This window comes from Canis lupus, chromosome 28, assembly GCF_048164855.1.
Source record: "Canis lupus baileyi chromosome 28, mCanLup2.hap1, whole genome shotgun sequence".
NCBI classification, from domain to species: Eukaryota; Metazoa; Chordata; class Mammalia; order Carnivora; family Canidae; genus Canis; species Canis lupus.
Window position 1 is genome coordinate 11,366,359 of NC_132865.1, and position 27,725 is coordinate 11,394,083.

Below are 27,725 nucleotides of genomic sequence, written 5' to 3' on the forward strand. Positions count from 1 at the left end.
TATATTCTAAAGTCTATAGTATGCTAAATTGGAAATTTTTATCTTAAAATAAAACAATAATCCATTGTAGAAATAACTGCAATGTAGAATGAAAAATTATTAATGATTTGTTTAGCAAGTAAAATAGTCAATCCTCTGGTCTCATCGGATGATAGTGTTTATTCCAAAATAATCATTGTCATTCCCTAATATCTTTTGAAAATAAAATGGAGTTATGGTAAGATGCTAATAACTGAGCTAAAGCTTACATTCTTCTTAAGATAAAAACCAGCCAAACAAAGCAAAACAAGAAAAAGTGTTGTGTTTAAAATATACTTGTCCAGAGTCTCATGTATTTAATTTGTATAATGAATGATATCAATTTTTTCTAAAATATATTGGGGAGATGTTACGAGAGGATATTTATGATGTATCCCTTGCATGCAGCAGGTGCTCTGTGAATGCAGGAAGCTGATCCTCCTAAACTCCTACTGATTTAGATAGCCACACGTGCCATTCCAATGTTTTCCATAAGTATGGTATGTTTTGCTCGTCCTAATAAATAATGGCTTTGTACAGTTGTTGTAAAGGATGTAACGAGTAATTATGTTTAGTTATTATTAATATTTTGTATTTTCACACTTCATTATTCATTTTTATACCTCTTTACCTATAATTAAGGTAATTATTTAATAATAATCATTTGCAGAGGCTAGTTGGGAGAGTGTCATCCACTAAGACATATCGGCTGGATTTGACTTATTAGCTTGCTGTCACTATGCAGGCCAATGAAAATGAGGCAAGTATCTGTTAAAGAGTTTCAGAACAAGACTTTTTTCTAGTAAAATTTAAGCCTGCTAATCTTAGATTTTAGCCAATCTGTTTTTCTTTTAGGCAAATGAGTTAGATTTTTAGTAGGTATAACTCAATGGATAAACCAGGAAGTCTGGCTTTGGAAGCCTGGGAACCTTACATTCTAGTATAATGTATTATTGCATCACAAGAATATAGTCTAGTTTCCTTGGGTGAGCATGCAATATAATTGCTATTAAAATGCTTCTCAATAAGTTACTCTCTCATTCATGCCTACACATTTCTGTTAGTACATATCTTAAATGGCTCCCTAGGATCTCCAAATTGTTCATGGTCTTCTCTTTAAACTGCAAACTTTGTACAAGGTTTTGAAGTAAGCATGCAAAATCTGGCTCATATGTAACAGTAACGTATTTTACATTATTATTCTAGTCAATATTTTAAATTTGCTAAGAAAATACATATCAAAATATCCTGATGTGTGTGTATGTGTGCATGTGTGTGTGTGTGTGTTAGTGTGCTTTTTGGAGATTCAACAACGGCCTTGACTAAGTGTGAGCATGCATATTTTGACAAGTAATGTACTTTGTGGTAATATTTTCAAGAGCATACTGAGTGGTCAAACAGTGACTTGTAAAAACATGAAGATGTAATAATACTAAGATATCTTCTTTGCAACTTTACCACAGTTGTGTGCAATTTCTTAATTTTAGCTTTATACTATGAATATTTCCAAGCATACACAAGGGTGGAAAAGTACAATGAACTTCCCTGTACCATCTGTCAGCATGAAGAGATATCAGCATTAGCCATATTTTCATATATGTTTTCAAGACCAGTGATTTCCCTATGAGAATCAATTAAAAGCCCACTTCTTTGATTTTTAAATCAATTATGCTATCCCTAGCTTGGAGCCAATCCTGGCATCCAAAGAAAAATGAATTGGCACAACATAGTCACTATTTGGGACTTCAGGTGTCAGCAAATTAGCCCTACACACTGAATAGTAAATATGCTCCTTTTGGGCATAAAACATCTAAAACTTGTGAACTCTTTTTACATTCAATGAAAATTTGTATCTGCTAACAGTAAGGGCTGTAATTTTCTTTTGGACTAGTTAGATTTTATATAATCATAGTTGTCTAAATCTTTGCAAATATTCTGTTGTCATAATTTTGGTTTACTAACAATGCAGCAGAAAAAAGTCATTACTTCTGTAATTCTTAAGTGTAAAATTTAAGGGTATACCTGGTGAAGCTTTTTTTTTCCTTCTTGTTTGAGGTAATTTTATGATATGTTACTAAGAATAGTTAATGTAAAATATTTAATGTATCAGAATTTTAAAGTCCAAGTAAATGTTTCCTTGAGTGACTATCTGAAGACATAGTATACTTGTGTCAGTAGTGTTGTCATCTTTAAAGATGTAATTGGGGAAAAATAAACATATAATTAAAATTCTCATTTTAGAATAATTTGAAAACTTTATTTTGCCTTCTCTTGAAAAACTTAATGATGTTTTAAGTGTAACAATACTCCTCCATAATTAAACCTATTACGTGCTGAAAGTTATGACTGTCACACTTTTGATGGCAATTATCTACTTCTCCGACTTGGTTTGCCACATAAGATGCTCCTAAATAGTAGACAGAAACCCAGTGGTGGATAACAGAGTTCAGACTTTTCTAATTTGAACAAAAAAGATTTGTTAGGAGAGATGCATAGCTCACGCAAACATTGTATTCACTGACAACGTTGTGTTCAGCACTGCAAAGATGCATAAAGCAGGAAAGGAGGATAGAAAATGCTCTTGGAGTATTTATTAAAACATAATAACTAGTTAAGGCTTCAGTGAGACAACAGCATTTAAGCCAGAACAATAAGGAAATGAACAAACTAGCTATGCAGATATCTGTGGGAAGATTACTGGAGGAAGTACAAGGAGTGGGTAGAGAGTGCCCGAGGGTCTGAACGCTTACAAAGATACCAGTGAGCTACAGTGATGTGAATCAAGCGCATAACTGTTGCACAAGAGGTTTGCAAGCCATTGGGATCAAGACCATGTAGATTATTTTAATTTCTAGTTTCACTGTGTACAAGAAGGGGTGCTATGGAATAGATTGAAAAGAGGGAAGAGAGGAAACAAGGAAACCAACTAGCAAACTACTCATAAGCCAGAAAAAGGATGATGTGTTTAGATAAGTTCTGATAAGAGATCTGAGTTAGAATACACAACACTGGCTGATTGATTGAATGTGAAGAGTCACAGAAAGAAACAAAGGGTGGCTGAACAGAGGAGGAGAAGTTTGTGGTTTGGGGAAAATATTTGTTTTAACTAAATTTTGCAGAGGACTAGGGTAGAAGATCAAGCATTCTCTTTTGTTGTCCTCTTTGTACTTATATGTCTATGTGCACATTAATGTTTTATATTTATTCATACAGAAATGTTGGTAGACTGTTGGATATATAACCCCAGAATTAAAGGGAGTGGTTAAGGATATAGATGTAATATCGAGATTCATCAGCAAATTACTCATGCCCAGGAGATAAATTGGATGCAATTGCTAAGAGACAAAAACTTATATAGACAGAGAAGAGCTACAAACTCTGCTTTCAGCATTATGGACAAGTGGGCATTCCGAGAGGCTCTTCGGCAGAAAATGAGACCCTGAAAAAAGAAGACTCTGAGATATTACTTACATCATGCAAGTCGATAATAGGCTTACTGTTCTGTGGCAGTTATCCTGCCTTTCTCTCTCTCTCTCTCCCTCTAGCTCTCCCTCTCTGTCTCTCTCACACAAACACACATGCACAGTTAAATGAGATCAAAGAGAAGAAAAGCTTGAGCCTGGGCAGAGGAGAAGAAACCAGTTTTCAAGAGGAAGGTTGCCTGATGATACATACTGATAGCCCCTGTAAGGAAATAGATCATTGATCCAGGCTCAGTGTGGTGAGAGGCAGCCTGGACTCTGTGTTGAACTCAGATCTGAAGTGGTCCCATGGCAAGGGACATGTGCTACCAACCAGAAGAAGCAGCAATTAATCCTCTGTGGAGAGAGGCATCTCCAAACTCCACTTTATGTCCATTAGACTTTCCCAGTCAAGGTCAAGCATAGATCATTGCAAGCAAAGATCATTAAACATATGAAAAAGCAGATGGATATGTTTAAGATTCAATAGAAAAAAAAAGATAGTGAAGATGAACCCCTAGGATTATAAATTCTAGGACTACCAGGTTCATGATAAGATCTATATGTATAAAATGGGTAAAGAAATAGAAGACCCAAACTCAAATATGACTAGTTAACAAAACCCTATTACACATGAATATGTGTATATATATATATATATATATATATATATTTATTTATTTATCTCTATATGTATACAATAAAAATAAATGTATATATATATTTCTAGCAATAAAAATTATAATAATTGAAAACTTAATGATAGGTTAATCTTCAAAATAAAAACAGCCCAAAAGTGAATTAATGAAATGGAAAATAAAATTTAAACTGAAGAAATTACCTGGGAACCCCAAAGGAGGCAACAAGGTGAAAAATATGGAATAATAATTAGGACATATTAAAGGTTGAATGAGAAAGCCTAACATATTTTTTTTTCTTTTTTTTTTTCTAACATATTTTTTTAACTAGAATATTAGGAAAGAAAAAACAGAATGAGTTTAGACTTTAACTGACAAATTTCTTCCATAACAATGAAAAGCTTAAATTTATAGAAAGAAAGTAATTCTAGGATAAATACAAATAAATTTAAGCCCAAGCACATCCTTTTGATGTGATAAAATAAGTTTATTTTAAAGCAATCAGAGACAGATGACATCATCTAGACTCAATACAGGTCCCTGCTTTTCAAAACTTCACATTATGCCATTTCTCCTTTAAGAGGACCCAGATTAGCACCTGCTTTTGCTAACCAAGGGAATCTAAGAGGATTTTTGCTTTTATGAAAAAGGCAGCAAAAAGCAAAAATAGCATTCAGTGTTTTTTTTGTTTCATTTTGTGTTGCTTTGTTTTTGCAGCAGGGCGTTATGGAGGCAGCGCACACCCCAAGCAGTGAGAGTGGCTTTCACCCCGTGGTCCTTTCCTGAGAACTACACTCAGCATCTCAGCATCAAGCTGCCATAGTTTAAACTGTGCCCCTAAGCATCTGTGCTGTATCTCGATTTATTTTGTCATTCCCTTAGCAAGATGTTCCTATGATATCAGAAAAGCCTAAGAGAGGATATTTTTTGGGTGTTGGAAAGCTCAAAAATTTTCCCATGTAAATGAATGGTAATTACTTTTTTGCTTTAACCATTTAGGCTTACCAAAATGTCATAGGAATGCTTTGCTCTCAGATATGAGGGGAAACCTGCGTGCCAGCCATTCAATCCCAGATTATTCATTTGAGAATTTGTGCATGCAATCACTTCTGCTGTCAATTATTACGTTGGTTAAATTTCTTAGTTGCAGAGAAGAACATCTAGTCTCATTTGAACAGAAATGGGTTTAAGATATAGAGAGAATTGTGGGCTTGCCTGAGGAAAATGACTCAAAGCTGAGCTTTTGTGGAATTACGCACAGATCCACAATACAGAAAGTTGCTCACCCAAGGGAACTACCGCCTCCTCTGTAATCAAGAATCTGCCAACGCAGAAAGCCTCCACAGCTGCCAGGTCCAAAACCACTTTGCCTCTGTCACAATCTTGCACCAGGAAGAAAAAAAAAAAAAAAAAAAAAGTCCTCTACTTTGCGTTTTCTTTAGTTCATTCAGTCCTGAAACAAAGTTTCATTCAAGTGCATTAGAGTGCCAGACGCTTATTCCTCTATCTGTACTGCAGGAGCCAAAGAAGCCAGAACACAGAATATATTTCTCTTTTAAATTTTACATTAGGATTTACACTCTGGGAGACTCAGTATCAATACATAAAGCACATTATCAACCAGTCTGAGGTTGTCATTTCCATCCCCTCTTTCTCGGGTCACTCCGTTTGGGACCTGCTGGCTAAAGGCTCAGTGAGGGTGACCTTCCACAAAGGGAGAAGGCCGATCTTCGTCACAAGTGTGTGATTAACTAACACCCTCACTAGATTTTTCAACTGTGTAGAATTTTCCAAAACCAGGTCCAAAGCAAGAGAACTGATTATGATTCTGTGGCTTACACATGGGCTTCGAAGGTTGTTATAATAAAAAGAGCTCAAACTTTACAGATATCAAAGAATTAGAAAAGATACTATAATGAGGACGTAATGATATATAACTTGGATGTGCATAATCAGGAGAATATTTTAGAAGTAAGCCCGGTGGGTGGTGAAAAGACCTGGGCTTATTTCCTTGTTCTTCATTTCATGACTTCTAACTTTGGGAATGTGACTTGACTTCAGAAAGGAAAATAATTAAGATGGAAGCATTTTAAAAAAATCTTTTGGAAACTAGACATCCAATAAAAATCAGGAGACAGGTATAAGACTGGCTACTGTTAGTAACAGAAGGTTTTTTTTTTTAAGATTTTATTTATTTATTCATGAAAGACAGAGAGAAACAGAGACATAGGCAGATGGAGAAGCAGCCTTCCTGCAGGGAGCCTGATGTGAGATTCGATCCCAGGACCCTGGGATCATGACCTGAGCCAAAGACAGACGCTCAGCCACTCCACCCATGTGCCCCAGTAATAGAAGTTTCATTCAATTGCAATTTGCTGAATTCCTATTATTTGGCTGCCCTTTTACTAGATGTGGAGGGTAGAATTGAGAATAAGGTAGCTCCTGTGGCTAGTGATGGAAGATATGTTTAGGATAAAGGTATTATCATGAAAAAAAAAAGATTCTGAGATGTCAGGTCATGAGACATGTACTTGCACTATTGATGATGGATGCAGTTCAGTATCTGCATAGGTAATAGCACACACCTGTCTGTACAAGTGGGTTGTGACCATTTTTTTTGGAGGGCAAATGCCAGGTTGAGGAATCTGCACTGAATCTGGAATATTATAGGAGCCTTTGAAGGCTTTTTAAACTGAAGATAATGTGATCTTTACTATTTTGTAAAAAGATTATATTAAGATTTCTTTAATAATATCTGAGAGGCACAAAGGATATTCATTTCTAAAATGTTATAATAGGTATAATCTTATTTTATCTACATAAACTCCTAATGCCAGATAGGAGATTTTTTTTTTCCCATTTTACTGTTAGGAGGTTATCAGTTTTCTAAGGTCAGACAGTTCACAACACAAATATGTATTGTAAGGTAACTATGAGATCACATTTTAAAAATATCTTTCATAGGATTTGTTAAAGCCCAAAGAGGTCAAGCTGTATTTTCTTCTGAATAGCTGAAAGCTGCAGATCCTTCTGGTTGAAACATCAATTTAAAATCCACCGCAGGTAAACAGTTTTAAATATGTATAGGGGAAGAAAACGCTTCCTTTCTTCCCTTCTTGATTCTTTGGCTGGGCTAATAATTAAATTGACAGGTAGATTAACAGGAGAAAAAAACTAACTTAATTTTGTATGTTATAGGAGTTCATAAAAATATAAGACTCAAAGAAGTGACTAAAGCAGACAGCTTTTATATCTTTTAGACAAAGAAATAATAAATTTGTGAAGAACTGACAAGACAAAGAAGTTTGGGCTTGGGGCAGTAAATTAGTGAAGTAACAAGATTTGTTTATATAGCCTTCCTGGCCCTGAATTTCCTATCTCTGGTGATAAGGATGTCTCCTGATACAGGGAAGGTAGCTCTCCCATGGGAGATTTATTTCCTGCTTTCAGGGGCACAGAAAAGGGTCATGTTGCCCTCTTTGCACTGGCTGTTTCTTAAGAAACTTTAATTTAAAATAATCAATATGCCAAAGTGGCGTATTTTGGGGCAGCCTGCCCTGAACTCTATCTATGTCAACAGAGGCTTACAGATTATATGATCCACAAGCAGTAAAACAGATCCAGTAGTTTGGAGGGTTTCAAAATATGTGAAGGACTCTTCCTCCAAATAACAGTTATTAAAGCTAAATGTGCTGTGTTTACAAACACTTGTTTTTAAATTGGTTTTGCTCATCCATAGTGACTAGATTAGGTTTAAACTACTGTGAAATTATGAAATTAACTTTACTAATCGTATTTGTAGAAAAGATTTTCAATGCAGAAAAGTAAGGTCAAAAGGTTAATTTTTTGGCTTAGATTTCAGTAGTTACTAGTGAAGCATAACTGGATTTCTGTTTACTTGAATTACATTTCCATGAACAGAAATTGCTTTATAACAGAATCATTCATGGAATTATGCAGAAATCAGGAGAACATTAGACAATTGGATCATGAGCAAGACCATTATTTTTTGAGTTCTGCTATCACAGAAAAGGTCAAAAAATGAATTATTCTTCAGGTATGTTATAGTGTGTGCACGCAGGTATATATGTATGTATTTAAATATCTTTGTCGCATCAAGTAGGGATTGCAACCTATTTGACATTATTCTTTATTTTTATTCTAAATATTAAATGAGTAGGCATATAGGTTAAAAACATTGAGGGATGCCTGGGTGGGTCAGTGGTTGAAAGTCTGCCTTTAGTTCAGGTCACGACCCGGGGTTCTGGGATCGAGTCCCACATCGGGCTCCCAGCAGGGAGCCTGTTTCTCCCTCTGCCTATGTCTCTGCCTCTCTCTGTGTCTCTCATGAATAAATAAAACACACACAAAAAACAATAAAAACAAAACAAACCCAAAGACACTGAAAGGCTCTGAGAGCCTAACTTACGGATACTGTGGAGAAAAATTAATATAATCCTGTTAGTGCTATTTAGAACTACAATCAAGCCCACTTCAATGCTGGTTTATTTTTTTTATTTTTTTATTTTTTTTTTCAATGCTGGTTTAAAACAAACAAACAAACACACAAACCAACCACAAATTTTAGCCCAGAACTCAATTGACCGACTAATAATAGAATCAATCATCTGATGGACCGTGAGGAGAAGCAAAATTCTCTAATTTATAAGCCCTTATTTTGGAATACCACTGGTAGGTATGCCATTGTCCCTGGAGTGCTTATATTTTCATGCCATTTCTTTTTAGAACAAATATACTTAGATAATTATTTGTTTCCTCACCTACTTTATTTTCATCACTTCTTTTTGTTGTTATTGACGTGGGAGAGAAATTATCTTCACTGTATAAGAAAAGAGTGAACATGTCTGATATTTTTTTGTTTTCGACAACATATTTGATTTTGATTACAACAATGGAATATTTTGAATTAATACATATCTTTCTTTTTTTAAAAAAGATTTTATTTGTTTATCCATGAGAGACACAGAGAGAGAGGCAGAGACATAGCAGAGGGAGAAGCAGGCTCCTCAAGGAGAACCCAATGTGGGAGTCGATCCCTGGACCGGGAACACGCCCTGAGCCAAAGGCAGATGCTCAACCACGGAGCCACTCAGGCACCCCTATATCTTTCTTTTTTGGCAAATGCTTTCCTTTATGCTAGCCTTTGGCTATTAATAATTGACCATGGTTGAAGCCTTATTGTCCTAGGGAACAGAGAATCCTAAAGGAATTCAGTTTGAAAATTGTGTGAAATTACTGTCCTTGAGTTCCAAAACTGTGTTGAAATGCAACTTGGATTTTGATTGCAAGACTGATACATTTGTAGGGGCACCTGGGTTAGTCAGTCTGTGGAGCATTGGACTCTTGATTTCTGCTCAGGTCATGGCCTCAGGTGGTGAGATGGAGCCTCAGGTCAAGCCCTGTGTCTGACTCCCTGCTCAGCAGAGAGTCTGTTTAAGATTCTTTCTCTGTCTCTCTTTGCCCCTCCACCGCAAATAAAAAAAAAAGTCTTTTTTATTTTTATTTTTATTTTTATTTTTTTTAAAGAGAGAGAGAGAGTTACACATTTGCAATGACTTTGAGAACATTTATTTCCAATAAGCTTAGCTTTGACTACCAAATTGAAGTTTAGTAAACTGTGTTGCCTAAAGCACAAAGTATGGAGAAATGCAAGATGGTACAAAGACATTTCCTTTTGTGCAGAAAAAAAAGGTATAGAAAATTACTGAACTAGGGCCAGACACGTTGAAGAGTATTGAAAAAGAAAATCATGAGAATTTAACTGTTAGTTTGGGTGGGGAGTACTGTCACCTGTGTTTCCTTCGTTACAGAATTCTTAAAGAAGATGGTAGAAGTGCTGTAGCAGTAGAAATTCTAGAAGAGTTTAGGAGATCATCAGAAATTAGTGGAGTCATGCCTCACCTTTTAGTGTGCTCAAGGACATTTAAATATGACCAATTATTTAAACATGACACATAAGCCGAAGAATAGTAAAGACTTACATATCTAGAAAGATGAGACTTGGTGCAACTTCACAGAAGAGTGTGCATTATAGGAAATGCTAGAAAAGAATCTAAAAGCCCTTAATCTCTCAGGAAGAATCAGAAATAATCTGGCAAGAATATCTGTGGCCAATATGAGGAGGAACAGAATGCATGGACCTGCTAACCAAAAGACATATATTGAATATACATGTCAGCAGAGAACGCAAACGCACTACGAAGAGCGCTAAAGGGGGAAAGCTACTTTCAAGCAGCAGAGAAAAGATGTCTAAAGAGGTAGCAACGCACTTTCAAGGCCATGCCTGCCCCTTCGCAGTTTAGAAAATCACTGAGCAGAAGAAATGGTAAGCAGTGAGGGAAAGAGTTCTGCATTTCGAGCCAGTATTGTCCAAAAGAGGCAGCACGGGCAAGATTAAAGTTTTAACCACAAACACAAAAAGGGATAGAAAACCAGATTATGGTTAGTATGTCATGATAAAGTTAATGTTTGCACTCTTGATTTTTATAAACTATCAAACTGTGATGTGTATTTGCTTCATTAACAACCTCAGAAATGTATTTCTTCATAACATATGTGTGGGGGGAGAATATGGACTTAATGGGAAAATAATGTTTTGTTTGGGTTTGTACAAATACTTATGTCATCATATTTATTAAACATGAGTTACTATAACACTCTCTGTCTCTATTTCTCCCTCTGTCACACACATACATATAACCCAAATTCAGTTTCCTAAGCAGACATAATTTGTTTACCATAATTTGTTTATTTTTGTCACATCTACCTACCACTGATTTTAATTGATTTAATATTTTATTTATGCTTACATTTAAAACATTTCTTTCGGGGCTCCTGGTGGCTCAGAGGTTTGGTGCCTGCCTTTGGCCCAGGGCATGATCCTGGAGTCCCAGGATTGAATCCTACATCAAGCTCCCTGCAGGGAGCCTGCTTCTCCTCTGCCTATGTCTCTGCCTCTCTCTGTCTCTCATGAATAAATAAATAAAATATTAAAAAAAACACATTTCTTTCCTAATTCCTCTAAGCCAAAGAATTACATAAATCAAATCTTTAGTATGTCTAGGTAGTTAATTTGTATTTCTTTGTATTAACTATAAACATTATTATTGAAAGGATAATAAATCCCACATATCCCCCCAAATTATAATTAATATCATCTAGTAGTCACAAAAATTTGGAAAACATTGATCTCATTAATAATGAAGTGGAAAAATCAAATGAAAGTCTATTTAAGGGCCTTATATTCAATATTTCTTTTTTTGTTGTTTTTTGTTTTTTAGATTTTTAAATTTATTTATTCATAACAGAGAGAGAGAGAGAGAGAGAGAGAGAGAGAGGCAGAGACCCAGGCAGAGGGAGAAGCAGGTTCCCTGCAGGGAGCACTACTGGGGACTGGATCCCGGGACTCCAGGATCACACTCTGGGCTGAAGGCGGCGCTAAACCGCTCAGCTTAGTTCTTAATGAAGTAATATTTAGCATTTTTTGGTGGGGAAAGGAAACATCATTGCTCTTTAGGATTGTCTCTCCTTACATGACATTTAGCATCCCTGACTTCTAGGTACTAAATGCCAGCGTCATTATGAAATCTACCTCCTGATTTTTTCTAGCCACTTCCTATTAGATTTTGGTGCCAACAGTCTCTATATCAAGGATATGTATTCACTCTTAAAGTAAAAATTATTTAATTAACTCCATTATTATAATATGAGCTTGATGGTTATAAAAATATCAGAATTGGAAAAAAGTGTTTTGAAAAGAAAAAAATTAGTAAGACAGGATGGCAAGTCAGGAATATCTATTTTTAGTTAAGATACAGAAGACATTAAGAAATATGAAACCAACTAACCTGGTAGACTAGGAATTATATTTTTACCTCTTTTAAGTAAGAATATATTGAGGCTTGTTCAAAAGAAATAGAAAGTGCCTTATTTGAATAAAAGAACAAGTCAATTTCTTTCTAGATTCTCACATGCTGTGGCATGGAATTATAAAGAAATTTGAGGACCAATTTCATTCTTTGCATGTAAATCCATTTCTCCTCAACACTATTTATTGAAGAGACTATCCTCTCCTCATTGTGTATTCTTGGAGCCCTGGTTGAAGGTGGGTAAACCATATATGTGTGGGTTTATTTCTGGTCTTTTTTCTGTTCCATTGGCCTATATATTTGTTTTTATACCAGTACCATATTATGTGGATTAATGTAGCTTTTTAATATAGCTTTAAACCAGGAAATGTGATACCTACAGTTTTGTCCTTTTTCTACAAAATTGCTTTCACGAGTTGGAGTCTTTAGGGATTTTAGGATTCTTTTTCTACTTCTGTTATTATTTTGTTAGCTGTGGGCATTTTATATATGGTTTTTGCTGTGTTGAGGTAGAAATTTCTTCTGTGATGTTTGATAGAATTCACCTATAAAGTCATCTAATCCTGGGCTTTTCTTAGTCGAGAAGTTGTTGATTACTGATTCATTCTCCTTATTTGCTATTGGTCTTTTCAAATTTTCCATCTTTTCTTCATTTAGTCTTAGGAGGTTGTAAATTTCTATCTTACACCATGTACAAAAGTCAATTCAAAATGGATTAAAGACTTAAAAGAAAAAAAAAAGACTTAAAAGAAAAACCTGGAACCAAAAAATTCCTAAAAGGAAATATAGGGGGAAACCTTTTGACATTGGCCTTGGCAGTGATTTCTTGGATACAACCCTAAAAGCTAGGCAACAAAAAAGCATAAATAGACAACTAAGATTATATCAAATGAAAAAGCTTTTGCAGATCAAAGCATACAATCAACAAAGTGAAAAGACAACCTTTGGAATGGAAGAAAATATTTGCAAATCATGCATCTGATAAAAGATTAATATCCAAAATAAAAGATTAATATCCAAAATACATAAGGGACATTTAAATCTTACTAACAAAGAAGAAGAAAATATTTTAGAATGGGCAAAGGACATAAATACACACATTTCTCCAAAGAAATACAAATAACTAACAAGTATATAAAAAGATGTTCAACATCACTAATTATTAGGGAAATATCAATTAAAATCATAATAAGATATCACCTAACGCCTGATAGAAGGATACTATTTTTAAAAATCCTCAAAATATAGCATGCGTTAGTGAAAATGCGAAAATGAGAAAACTTGTACACTGTTAGTATAAATTGGTGCAGACACTATAGAAAACAGTATGGAGCTTTCTCAAAAAATTAAAAATAAACTACTATGTGATTCAGCCATGCCCCCTCTGGTATATCCAAAAGAATTGAAAGAAAGGTCTCAACAATGTATCTGATTTTCATGTTCATTTCAGAACAATCACAATAGCTAAGATAGAAAGGGACTTAAATTTCATTAACAGGTGAATAAAGGAAATGTAATATTTATATAATATAGAATATTATTCAGCCTTAAAAAAGAAGGAAATCCTACTATTTGTGGCAACATGGGTGAACCTAGAGGACATTATGTTAAATAGAATTAGCCAGATGGAGAATAACAATTACTACATGATCCCACTTACATGAGAAACCTAAGATAGTCAAACTCATAGAAATAGAGAGTAGAATGATCGTTACCAGACATTGTGAGGAAAGGGGATGGAGAGATGGAGAAGTTGTCCATCAAAAGGTACAAAGTTTCATTTATGCAGGCTGGATAAGTCTGAGAGATGTACTATACATCATAGGCTACTTTATCGTATACTTAAAAATTTGCTAACAGGATGGTTTTCATATTGTGTTCTCCTCAATAACAAAAAATAATAATAACCCATGGTTGTGATGGATACATGTATGGCATTGATTGCAGTGGTGTTTTCACAGATATATACTTGTATCCAAACTCATCAAGTTGCATACCCTAAGTATATACAACTTTTTATGTCTATTATACATCAATAAAGTGGCTTTAAAAAAAAATCTTGAGATAAACTAAAAATAATGACCTTACATGTTAGGAGAATTTACCCCAGCATATACTGACTATTTCCCATAAGAATATTGATCTCAGAAAGATAAACAAATTTCATCAAAAGCTTTTAGGCCATCAAGTCAAGTTACTCTAATTTTGGAATTATTCTTTGTTCTTGAAATGAGATCCAGGAATCAATAAAGCCCAAATATATTTATTTCTGTGAATTATAACATATAAGAATATACATTCTACTATAGTGTTATGCAGTGGAGCTATTTTTTTAAATATGCACTATTTGAAAGTGATAGGATAAGAACATCTACAGTATCTGGGAAAAAGAAATTTATTGTAAAGTCATATGTTTGAAGTTCTTACCTCTGTTATGTATGGTGATACAGTGAATATTCATACTAATATAATTATTTTGTAAAAACGTATTGAATACTGATATAATGAGTTTGATGTATAGTAATTTCCTTCAATTTACCAGTCCTTAGATTACATTATAATATGAATTTATCAAACACATAACTAATTCTATAAATAATTGAATTCTATAATTTATAATTCTTTGCTTTGTTAGAAATATTTTTTTTGTATATGGTAATAAATATATTGAGAAATCTTATTAAAATATCTGTTTTATGAAAAATATTACTGTAAAAAATAATTACCAAGAGTTCTTTAAGAAATCATTTTCAAAAAAGTATATAACTCACATACATAATTCATTTATAAACCAACAACCAAAGAGTTGATAAAAAATTCCAAAGGGGAAAAATACAATTATTGATGCAGAAGGAATTGGAAAAAAATATTGAATGATACAAATCAGCAGAAAGTGTCCTGGACATATTTAGGTAAGTTCTCTTATTCCTCAAACAACTTCATGAGGTGAGAATTTTTACCTATCTTCATGTTGCATATTTTAACATGCTTTAACTGAGACCCAAAGAGTTTGTGTTGCTTAAAATCAGTTATGCCACTGTCTTTCCTTCCTAATCCAGTAAAATCTGCATATCTTCAATTCCACAGAAGCTCAAGTTAGACTCTGGACCAATTCAACTTGCCTTCATTCTAAAGCACAGAAATAACTCTTCAATTCTTTTCTAAACTGGTATACAAATAGAATTTAGATACGTTATATTTAGAGTATAATCAAGAAAATTATTATTGTAACTTCTTTGCATCTTATGGTATAGGGCAAGGTTTATATTACCATATATTTAACCTTAAAATTAAAGAGTTGTGTTAAGAAGAGATTGTGCTAAAATTGGCAGAAGCTGTAGGTGGAGAGTCCATTGTAAATTTAATAGGCTTTGATGTACATTAAGGAAGGATAATGCTAATTTTCTGGGAGCACCTTGCAGCAATGTTACTATAATGATACAGATGAACACTATTCACATTTGAGTAGGGGTAAAAAAGGTTATCAAGACATGGATCCTAGCAGACAACATGTTATTTCCTCTTAATTTTTTTTTTTTTTTAAAGAATAAGGAGAGAGGAAAAACATGAAAGGATGTTTTGCTTTCACTGGATCATAAAACATAGCCAACAACTGTAAGGTCAAGTAAAGATTATATGAATTAAACAATACAGCAGCTTAATAATTCATAATTGTGTGAATTTTTAATATTGTTTAATAAATATTGTCAGTCAAGTCCATTATCTTCTGCTATTAAAGAATCCATCTGCTCTTTGGATCTTGCCTTCTCCTAATGAGTTTAAAGTTTCTTCCACTTTGGTCATTCCATGATTCTGTGTTTGTTTTCAATTTTTTACAGTTATAGCTTTTAAATGATGAGTAATTATAAACCACGATGCATTTGCAATATTAAAAGTTTATCTGGTCTCACTTTTAAAGATTTATTTATTTATTTAAGCTAGAGATAGAGAGAGAGAGAGAGAGAGAGAGCATGACAGGGGGAGGGGCAGAGGGAGAGAGGAGAGAGAATCTTAAGTGGACTCTGTACTGAATGCTGAGTGCAGAGCCCAAGGGGGCCAGATCTCAGGACTCAAGATTACCATCCAAGCCAAAATCAAGAATCGGTTCCTTAACTGACTGATCCAGGAATCCCTTATTTGGTGTTTTTGGAAATAAATATGTGAATACAGCTATTTCCTAATTCTGGATCTCCTTATTTTTTATGTTAGTTTTAAGAAGTCAGTTCCATAAAAGATTATCTAATCAATCAAAGAAATTAACTGCTTTACTATTAAAGTATGATTCTATAAAACTCACACTGCTTAGACTATAAATATAATGACCTTTTTTCTACATTGTGACTATATGAAAACATTAAAATGCATATACTTAAAACTGATCATTTACAGATTCTCTTTTTCCTAACATATGCATTTTTAACTTAGTCATGAAATCTAGTAAGTATAGAGACACTGAAGATGGAACCTTTTAATTTAGTGGAGGAGTTTGCAACATACTAGATTAATATCAAAAAATTTTTATCATAGTATCTTTCAGAATAAAGTAAAACTGAAGTAAAAATATTGTATGCTATATGTTTCTTGCTATTCTATCAACTTAAACAAGTTTGCTTGGGCTAGAAATCAATTTAGTTCAACCATTTCGAGGTTCTTGTTTGAAATTAAAAAAAAACTGTATATATAGCAGACTGATTTGAATGCATATTGGAATCTCTTCTTAAACCTGAGTTGAGTCTCTAAAGCTCTCACTGACATGATAGCCTATGCAATAGCTGTGCTGACTTCATGGTTCCATTATGTAAATAAGGTAATACATCTATTTATGCTCCTCAGAATGTGACTAAAAACTGCAAAGAAATACAGCGGAGTGGAATGTGCTTGGAAAATTTTTATGGAGTTTTTATGTCCAGTTATCAAACTCTGCCAACTAATTACACTGAGAAAGGAAGGAAAAACACCCCTCCCTTACATTATGTCTAGCTTCACAAAATAAAATACAGAAGGAAAATAGCTATTTAGTTTTATAAAATATGTTACTTCATTTTAGTTATGTTTAAAGCAAAAAATGATTATTTTGCCATGCATGTTTTCAGGAAAGAGTTGCATCAATCAAATTGTCTATTTTTGGTCTATGTAATTCTGCACATTTTCCGTCAAACTATTATAGTGAAATATATGACTTCAGGGACTTAATCATAAGGCAATTTTACTTTGGTTTCCCATTCTTTCTTTACATAGATACAGGGAGCTCATTTTTCCACTGCTACTGGATAAAATATAGAAAACTCTATTCTTATGGCTTCAATTATCACATTTTCCCCCTGTAATGTAAACTGTATTTACTCTTAGAATTCCCAATGCCATGTCAAAATCAAACTTTGAACTTGACTCAAGATCAAAGAGCTTTCCCACTCCCACCTCTCAGTTCAGATGCATGCAGTGGGGAAGTCTGTGATAAAAGAACAGTTGGCTTTTTCTCCTAAGGTGCTACCTTGGAAACAGTTATTTGGAATCCATACCTACCACCAAATTTTGGAGTGGAGGGATGGGAGGAAGGATGAACAGAAATACTTTTATAATTGGTGATGTTGTGAGCTAGCATCACACTCTTAGAGCCTGATAGATTGTTAAAGAGTATTCTCTCATTGGTGTTTTCAAAGGATCCTTGGGTAATCTATGCATATTTTGGGTAGTATCTCACCTGCAATTCTCTTCCTGCTGGTGATGCTCTTTCCTTTGACTTGTTTGTTACCATTTCTTTCTCAGACTCTGCAACTTGGTGATTCCCTTTGCTCTTCCAGGTAGGCTTTTTGGAAAGAAACATGTGCTTCAATTTTCAATCAATGACAACATGTCGCCCAAATCCGGTCTATAGGAAAAACTCACCCACTGATTCCTCTATGGGAGAATGCATACATAAGGAATAGCATCATTCAGTGGGAAAACTATGAAAACTTCAAAATTATACTGAATAGAGAATTAAAAAATAGGTCTATATACAGAGAAAAAAATGCTATTGATATGTTGGGGATTCCATTCGTTTTCTATTGCTGTGTAATTATTTAAAAACTCAGTAGATTGAAACAATAAATATTTGTTATTTATCTCATAGATTCTGTGAGTCAGGGATCCAGAAGCAGTTTAGCTGGGTGTTTCTAGTTTGGGTAATTTCATGACACACAGTGTAGAAGCAACCAGGATTGTAGTTATTTGAAGACATGACATTGTGCGAGAGATCCACCTCTAAATGGTAGCATCTCACTTGTGGGGTACTGGCTAATTTTCACCTGTCTCATGACATGCTCTTGTCCTCACACAGAAAGACAAAACCCACATACCTTTTATGTCCTACCCTCAAAAGTCACACTTCATCATTTCTGTAATACCCTATTTGTTACACATGGGAGACGGACTCCTAATGGCTATGAATATCAGCAGACAGAAATCCTCTGGGACCTCTCAGAGGGCAGATACCACAGAAATAAAGTTAAAAATATCCTATTTCATCTGAGGAAAGGAATGAATTGTGACTTGAGGTATATTGCTAAAGCTTTCCATTTCTTATCCTTTTAACCAAATAAATCAACCAACTAAGCAATCAAACAAAATCCTTCAAATAAATTTAAGACAACAAACAAAGAGCAGAGAAAGCCATTTTCCTCTCTCAATTTCTGTTAGGTATGATACACATAAAATAAAATATCCTCAGGTATCAATAAAAGCATTGATATTTTGCTAGAAAATATTGAGATTCAGAACATCAAAATTAAAAGTTAAAAATCAAGCTTGTTGAGAGTAGATCTTCAAAGTTCTCATCACACAAAAATTTTTACGTGTATATAGTGATAGGTATTAACTAGACTTATTGTGTAATCATTTTGCAATACATATAAATACTGAATCATTATATTGTAACCTTAAATTAATATATCATATATCAATTATATCTCAATTTTAAAAAGACTAAAAAATAAAATGTTCAGAATTATATTCTTCCATATAGAAAACCACAGTAAACTGGAAAATTCAATGCAAAAATCCAACTTAATTTACAGACTCCCTTTTTCTATGAAGCTACTATGGAATACAGACTTTACTATTTTGAAATCTCTATCACTACATCTTCATGAGGAACCCAGAAGGAAAGTGAGTTCATCATTTACCCTTCAGTTTATGTCGACAGAAGACTAAGGAAAGCAAAGGTGAAGATTTGAGTTTGCCCAGATCTCACCTCCTCAAGTCTCCTTCCTGAGCACTTGATTTCTGGGACAAACTACTCAGTCTTACCTGTGATTATACAACTAAGTTCTTCCTCATGGAATGTGAGCATAAGTGAATTTCAACCTTATTTTCTTAAAAAAAAATGCACTTGCTATGGATAGATCCCTTTAATTTTCTTCCGGCTGACTGAAAATGTGATGATTGGAACAAACTGGAAGTTGCATGTTGTTGATGATGGAGCTGCCCGACTGGTGATGGTCCCTGAAGTAAATCCCAGAGCAGATATTACCTACCCACAAGGATCTGTTACATGGGTGACATATAAACTTCTACAATGTTTGAGACAGTGCATTTTGGGTATCTTTGCATGGCAACTTAAGATGAACTACAAATAATTCTGGAATGTGAATGGAAAAGGAGGGAAACACCACAAACTGACTCATGTGAAGGAGCAAAACAAAAGAGGTGAAAAAGTAGAGTTCAAATCTAATAATGACTCCTTTTCCATAGTTAAAGTTTTAGAATATTTTATTTATTTTAAAGAAAGAGGGAGAACACAGGGGATAGGGAGAGGCAAAGAGACAGGGAGAGAATCTCACACTGACTCCACACTGAGAGCATGGAGCCTAACTCAGGGCTCAATCCCATGACCCCAAGATTATGACCTGAGCCAAAACCAAGAGCTGGATAATTATAATACTGACTGAGCCACCCAGGCACCTCTCCACAGATAATTCTTAACGTTGCTTAAAAGGAGGAACTTGAGTAATTTTGTTTCCATGTTTATTTAAAGACCACCTTTGGATTGAACTTCCTGAATTACTTATTTGATTATGTCACTCCTTATAAATTTTCACAATACACCTTGGACTATATAAAAAAGACCAAATATCTTTGGAGAAGGGTCTTAAACTACTATCTGCAACTTTCTTTTATCAGCACTTTGTCTGAAAAACAGAAAATAAAATGACTGAGGCATTATCACCACAAACTGTATCATTGGTGTTGTCATATGTTGGCTTATTTACACCCTCATATTATATACTTGGTCCAAATATTCACTGAAGCTTGTGGTCTCTCCTAAGTCTTCCTTAATCTCCTCCTGCCAAAATGAAGGATAGACTCTGAATCATCTCACTGGACTGGTCAGTTCATGGTACTCCCTCCCTCGGTCTGAATTCCTACCCTTTAAGGACACGTCAGCTTCCTAATTCCTATTCAACTGTTCCAGAAAATTCCTGATTAATAATCTTTCCTTTCAGTGAATTCCTGGAATACTTTATTTCTTCTTACTTATTAGTTGCATATCAGTTAATCATGACTATGACTTAACTCAGCTACTATGCAATGAGATCATAAGGACTTTGCTATTGTACTTCTGCAGGGATCAGGACATGTGATCAATATAGTATAAAATTATTTAATTAATTTTATTAATGAGGGTATTAATTTAATTTAATTTTTTAAAGATTTATTTATTTATTCATGAGAGAAAGAGAGAGAGAGGCAGAGACATAGGCAGAGGGAGAAGCAGGCTCCTTGCAGGAAGCCTGATGTGAGACTTGATCCCCGGACCTGGGATCAGGCCCTGACCCAAAGTAGATGCTAAACTGCTGAGCCACCCAGGCATCCCAGTGGGGTATTAAGTTTAAATGTCTCTATTGATCTAAGGTATCAATACCTTAGATTGTGTATCAAGTGTATCAATCAAAGACATTGAAGAAACAGAAATATACTATGGTGGATTAAAGATAACTAGTATTATGTAGCTAAGAACCTAGAGAACCAATTTCAAACAATTAAGGTGGAACAAAGGGAAACAAAAGGACAATCTGTTTATGATTTCTTTTTAGGATACCCACAGCAAGAAAGAGGTTTTGCAGTTTCCACAACAAGACAGGATCCTCTTGGGAAATTAAGCTGGTTGTAGCTGACACTCCAGTTCCTGATTCTTTATGGCACTACATTTCTTTTTGTCTCTAGTTTTCAATTTAATATCCACGGTGTATGTGTCTACACAGAGTATCTGTTCAAACCAAAGCTGCAAGGGAAGCTGGGAAAGCCATTATCTGAGTTTTTCATCTTTCTAGTAGGATGTAGAATCTACTTTCCTCTAAATCTCACAAAAAGTTAAATGTCCCAGACTAAAACAAGAACCTCAACATAAAACAATAAAAATGGATGAAAAATGTAAACTCTTTGGGTGATTATTTGTTGGTTTTGTTTTTGAAAAGATTAAGGTGTTTAACATATGATGAATAGTTGGAAGAGTTCTTGGCAGGTAGTGCTGTAAATCATAGCTATTATTGTTAGAATAGTCAGTTCTTCAACAAACATTTATTGAATGACTACTGTGTGTCATAGAAATGAATCAAGGTAGCTATGCTGGGCCAAAGTCGAGACAGATATGCAAGAGTGTGGCATTAGGCAACAATGACACCTACCACATCACAATTTCCTCTCAGAGGTTATTCGCGTTATCTGGACAGAAAGAAAGATACTAGTAACTTCTCAGAGGATTTACTGACAGATATTTATATTCATATACTCTGATTCATCTTTGTCTAGGGAGAAGCATGTAAAAGAAATTTGGTTGGTAAATAAGGTTCAAGCATATTCAGAATTTCTGTGGCCCAAAATGGCAACCAATAGAAATATGGTTGCTTTCATGGGTATGCACAGAGAACCAATACCTGCCAGGCCTGCAGATGTCTGGCTTCTTAGAATATTAGTGACAAATTCTAAGAGTTTCAGTAGCATATTTCATTTTCATATTATCAAAATAATAAAAGAGGTTTTCTGTGGAGGAAATTTCAATTTAGGCTTATTAAAAAGAAAACTACAGGCCCAAGGTAGAATTGCTTATGCTAGGCCAAGTCACCAAACCAGGTCTTAATCCCCAATCTAATTCCAGTTTTCATCTTCAGAAATTAAGTTTTAACCTGGTCAGTCAGGTAAATTCTGGTCAACACCAATGAGACAATCTGTCACACAGGCCTTCTCTGTAGAAAAATGAGGTAATCTACCAGATAAGGCACTCTGTTCTTCCCCCCACCAAAGGGAAGTGACCTTGCTTGAAACAATCCTTTCTTTGCTTTGGCTAATAATTTTCTTGCCCTATCCTCCTTCCTATAAAGCCTTCCGTTTTGTACAACTCCTTGGAGTTCCACTCTACTTGCTAGATATGCTGTCCAATTCATGAATCATTGAATAAAGTCTGTTAGCGCTTCTACTCAGTAGAATTTTTCTTTTTTAATAGGTTGTACCACTAATTTTAATTCTTTATTGAATACTACCGTAAGGAACATTTTTCCTCATAACATCTTGTAATAATAGATGAAAAACTTAGTGAACAGGGAAAAGAGGTAATTTTGAAGAAAAGTCTTGAAAATTTTGGATTGAGGGGTTGTATATGGCTAGTCTCAACTAGAATGGAAATCAGTATGTTCCTCAATGGATTCATCAATTAATTAATAATTAATAATTAATTAATTAATAAACAAATATTGATTGAGCAATTTACAAGCCAGGGACTATTACAGGTAGTGGGGATACTAAAAAACAAAAACAAACATACAAAAAAAATAAAAAATAAAAAATAAACAAGAGAATGAACTCCTTGGTTTTATAAACCTGATATTCTACACGGGAGAAACTGATACAAGAAATTATCATCTCTTTGTGTCTTCCTCAATTTCTTTCAGAAATGTTCTATAGTTTTTAGGGTATAGATCCTTTACCTCTTTGGATAGGTTTATTCCTATCTTATGCTTTTGGGTGCAATTGTAAATGGGATTGACTCCTTAATTTCTCTTTCTTCAGTCTCATTGTTAGTGTATAGAAATGCCACTGACTTCTGGGCATTGATTTTGTATCCTGCCACACTGCCAAATTGCTTTATGAGTTCTAGCAATCTTAGGGTGGAGTCTTTTGGGTTTTCTATGTAGAGTATCATGTCATCGGCGAAGAGGGAGAGTTTGACTTCTTCTTTGCCAATTTGAATTCCTTTAATGGAATATTACTCAGCCATTAAAAATGACAAATACCCACCATTTGCTTCGATGTGGATGGAACTGGAAGGTATTATGCTGAGTGAAATAAGTCAATCGGAGAAGGACAAACATTATATGGTTTCATTCATTTGGGGAATATAAATAATAGTGAAAGGGAATAGAGGGGAAGGGAGAAGAAATAGGTAGGAAATATCAGAAAGGGAGACAGAACATGGAAGACTCCTAACTCTGGGAAACAAACTAGGGGTGGTGGAAGGGGAGGAGGGCTGGGGGTGGACGTGAATGGATGACAGACACTGAGAGGGGCACTTGACAGGATGAGCACTGGGTGTTATTCTGTATGTTGGCAAATTGAACACCAATAAAAAATAAATTTATTATTAAAAAAGAAATAATCAGACTGAATTAAATGGACTGTATCCTTAGTCAGTTCTCCTCCACACAGCTGAAGAAAAACAACTATCACCATGACCAATCTACTTTAAATTCATTTCCATTGACCTCGGTTGGCCTCTCAATGGTATTCTTCCTAAATAAATTTGTTGTCTTTTCATCCTTTGCAATCTGAGCAGCCCAAGTCACCTCCTCAGTCTTGAAACCTTGCATATTATACACCCCACCCTTTGTCATCCTTAGCAGATATCCTTGGCTAGTATTTTCCTGAAGAAAGAGAAGCAATGGGAAAAGAATTTCCACATATTTTTTTCTCACCACATTTACCATTTCAACATGCAAACATGCAACTGTCGTCTATTTCTTACTCTCCTTGTGGTACCTATGGGAGAACTGTCCTTTCTATCTAAGCCTAAACTATCCACTTTAGATTCCGTTCTTCTCATATCCTCAAGAACATTCCACTCTAATTGTTTCCTCATTTTCCTGAAACAACATTCCCACATGTCACCTGCATCATTTCTATCAAAAAACAAACTGTAATATCACTTGTCTTACAAATGAAAACTTTTTTATCCTGTGTTTCTCTTCAATTAGTCCAGCCTCTACCATATCTCTGTTATTTTATATAAAGTGTAGGGGAAAAATTTGTCTCATTGGCATAAGGATTATTTTAAGATTATTTTTTAAGAAACAGCAGACATGGGAAAACCTTTGAAAACTGAATAGATATTACTCATTTGTAAGAGACATTTATATTTATAAGGGAAATTTTCATTTGTAAGGATCTCTCTCTCTTTCTCTCTCTATATATATGCGAGAGAAAATGATGACTTAATCTGTAGAAACCCCTAGCAATGGAGAAAGCAAGGACCTAAATCTACATAATAACCTTAACCTTTTCTGCTGTGCCTTGCTCAGTAGCTCCAAAGACTGGCTCCCCCAACCTTCAACATATTTCGTTTTTAGCTGGATATGATTTTAAGGTGGTGGCTTGGGCCATTTTGAGGAGTTACTCAGTTTTCCTGGTTATTTCCTATGTATACAGGAGGTATACATGTTAGAAAACTTGTTCGTTTTTCTCCTGTTAATTTGTCTTTTATTATAGGAGGGTCTCAGCAAAGAACCTAGGAGTATAGAAAGAAAATTATCTTCCTTCCCCCACAATAGTAAAACTTCTCTACAAATTTACTTTTATTGCCTCCAACCCCTCTCATCCTCTTTTCCCTAATATAGTTTAATCAAGTGCTTATTTTCAATATTCCACTGATACAGCTCTTGTCAATTTCAACACCATATTGCTAACATAGTGGTCAGTTCTCTGTCATTATATTACTCAACTTGTCAGTTGCATTTGGCGTAATTAATCAATCCATTATTCTATAAAACATATTTTTCTCCACTTGGATTCTCAGAATCCCATGGTTCATTTTCCTCTTCACATTTAATTAGTTTCTTCTCAAGTTATTTTTCTAGTTTCTCTTCATTTTCTGTTTTTAAAGATTGGTATGCTCAGTACCAATGCACTAACCAGAAGTTGGATTTGATCTAATAGAACTCTAGGAAGAGTTTATAAACATTGGACTGTTTGACTTTTGAACTCGTCAGCATGCTTGGCTGAATGAAGTTGAGATTCCAGATATTTCTTAGTATAGTATAGGAAAAAATCCAATGTCTTAGGGAGATGGAAATAGTAGAGTAGATTTATCATTTCTTTTTTATAAAGATTTATTTGTTTTTCTTGAGAGAGAGAGTGAGAGCAGGGGGAGGGGCAGAGAGAGGCAGAGAGATAATCCCAAGTAGACCCCTCACTGAGCTCATGAGGAGCTCGATTTCAAGATCCATGAGATCATGACCTGAATGTAAATCACTAGTTAGATGCTAAACCAACTTAGCCACCCAGACACTCCTAGATTTATCATTTCTGATGTTGATCTATTCTCTGTCTATGTCACAGGAGAAGGCTAAAAGATACTTCCTTGATTATGGCATTGATAATACATTAGAGGAGGTAACAATGCAGTGAAAATTCCTTGCAGTGACTTTTGTTTTACATTATTATCTTCCTGAAATCTTCCTGTAATGCTGCTCTATTCAAGAATAGAATTGCTCTATTCAAGAATCTTATTCAAAGATCCCTGCTTTCAGTAGGAGTATGGGCTTCCAGAGTAGTGAGTTCAAGTATAGAAAATATCTGAATTCTTGGTAGGTATGTGTTGTATATTGGTTTGATATAATTTTACATCTGCTTTTTTATAATGTAAATAAAGTTGTCACTTGTTCATGACCAAGACAAAAGAAAAATGTTATTTTTGGAAATAAAGTTGTCGAATGATATAAGAATGAAGAAAGTTGTGTCAAATGTCATCATCTTTTCTGTTCTCCCCAAAAAGAACTCTGTAGCTCAGCTGCTGAGGATTCCTGATGGAGGTTTATCAATAAAAATATGTGGCAAAGAAACGATGGCAAGGAGATATTTAGACTATAAATACTAAGAGCTTGTGGGGATGATCTAAGAGTGTTTGGTTTAAGTAATGAGACTGCTAATCTAAAATAGCTCTCCAAAAGGAGATATTTGCAATTGTCATATCCAATAAAGGATTAGTCTCCAAAATATATAAAGAACTTATGCAACTCGACACCAAAAAACCCAAATAATCCAATTAAAAATGGGCCGAAGACATACACAGACATTTTTCCAAAAAAGACATACAGACGGCCAATAGACACATTAAAAGATGTTTAACATCACTCAACATCAGGGAAATACAAATCAAAATAACAATGAGATATCACCTCAAACCTGTCAGAACAGTTAAAATAAAAAACACAAGAAATAACAAGTATTAGATAGAATGCAGATAGTCCCACCTTATGCACTGTTGGTGGGAATACAAACTGATATAGTCACTATGGAAAACAGTATGGAGGTTCCTCAAAAAATTAAAAACAGAACTACCATATGATCTGGTAATTCCACTCCTGAGTATTTACCCAAAGAATACAAAAACACTAATTTGAAAAGATACGTGGACCCCCATGTTTATTGAAGCATTATTCACAATAGTCAAGATATGGAAGCAGCATAAGTGTCCATCAATAGATGAATGGATAAGAAAAATTCCATGTATATAATGGAATATGACTCATTCATAAAAAAGAATGAAACCTTGCCATTTGCAACAAACTGGATGGAGCTAGCCAGTATTATGCTAAGTGAAATAGTCAGAGAAAGACAGATAATCATATCATTTCACTCATATGTGTAAGTTAAGAAACAATACAAAGAAAAAAAGAGACAAACCAAAAAACAGACTTTTAACTATACAGAACAAACTGATCATTATCAGGTGATTGGAGGGATGGGTGAAATAGAGGGTTCTTATCAAGATGAGCACTGAATAATGTATAGAATTGTTAAATCACTATATTGTACACCTGAAACCAAATATCACTGTATGTCAACTATACTGCAATTAAAATTAAAAACCAATCAATAATAGCTTTATTTTTTTTAAAATTTTTATTTATTTATGATAGTCACACACACACACAGAGAGGGGCAGAAACATAGGCAGAGGGAGAAGTAGGCTCCATGCACTGGGAGCCCGACATGGGATTTGATCCTGGGTCTCCAGGATGGCGCCCTGGGCCAAAGGCAGGCCCTAAACCGCTGTACCACCCAGGGATCCCTCAATAATAGCTTTATTTGTTTCCAGTCTTTCAGGAACCACAGATCTCATTGACCAATGTCCAGTGTCTTGAGGTACTCGGTTCATAGATTTCATCCTTTTAGTTATTTTAGAGGAAGGTAGTCTCTGTTACTCTATCCTGGTCAGGAGCAGAAATCCTTTACTTAAGATTATTGCAATAGAGATTAAGACTGTTGCAATAGCAGGGAGAGATCTAATTCAACTCCAAATATACAAGGACACCTGGAAATTCAGGGCCGCGAGGAGGATGAAAAGTTATGAAGAATTTGGTTAGGTATCAAGGTTGGGGAAGAGAAACTTGTTTAGAAATCAAGCTTAATTAGATGTCATGGTTGTGGGGGAATCCTTGATCACTTGGCTTACCAGAATTCCTTGTGAA

General features: G+C 34.7%; 1 long non-coding RNA gene across 2 annotated transcripts; it reads left to right on the forward strand.

Annotated features, from left to right (window-relative positions):
- The first annotated feature begins 979 nt into the window (after positions 1–979).
- Positions 980–21,404, forward strand: LOC140619949 (uncharacterized). Of its 2 annotated transcripts, none has more exons than XR_012019711.1 (4): positions 980–1,004; positions 7,082–7,180; positions 12,101–12,242; positions 21,081–21,404. It is a non-coding gene; the product is annotated as an uncharacterized lncRNA (long non-coding RNA). The 2 variants fall into 2 exon arrangements; XR_012019710.1 differs by lacking the exon at positions 980–1,004 and adding an exon at positions 1,014–1,165.
- The last annotated feature ends 6,321 nt before the right edge of the window (positions 21,405–27,725 follow it).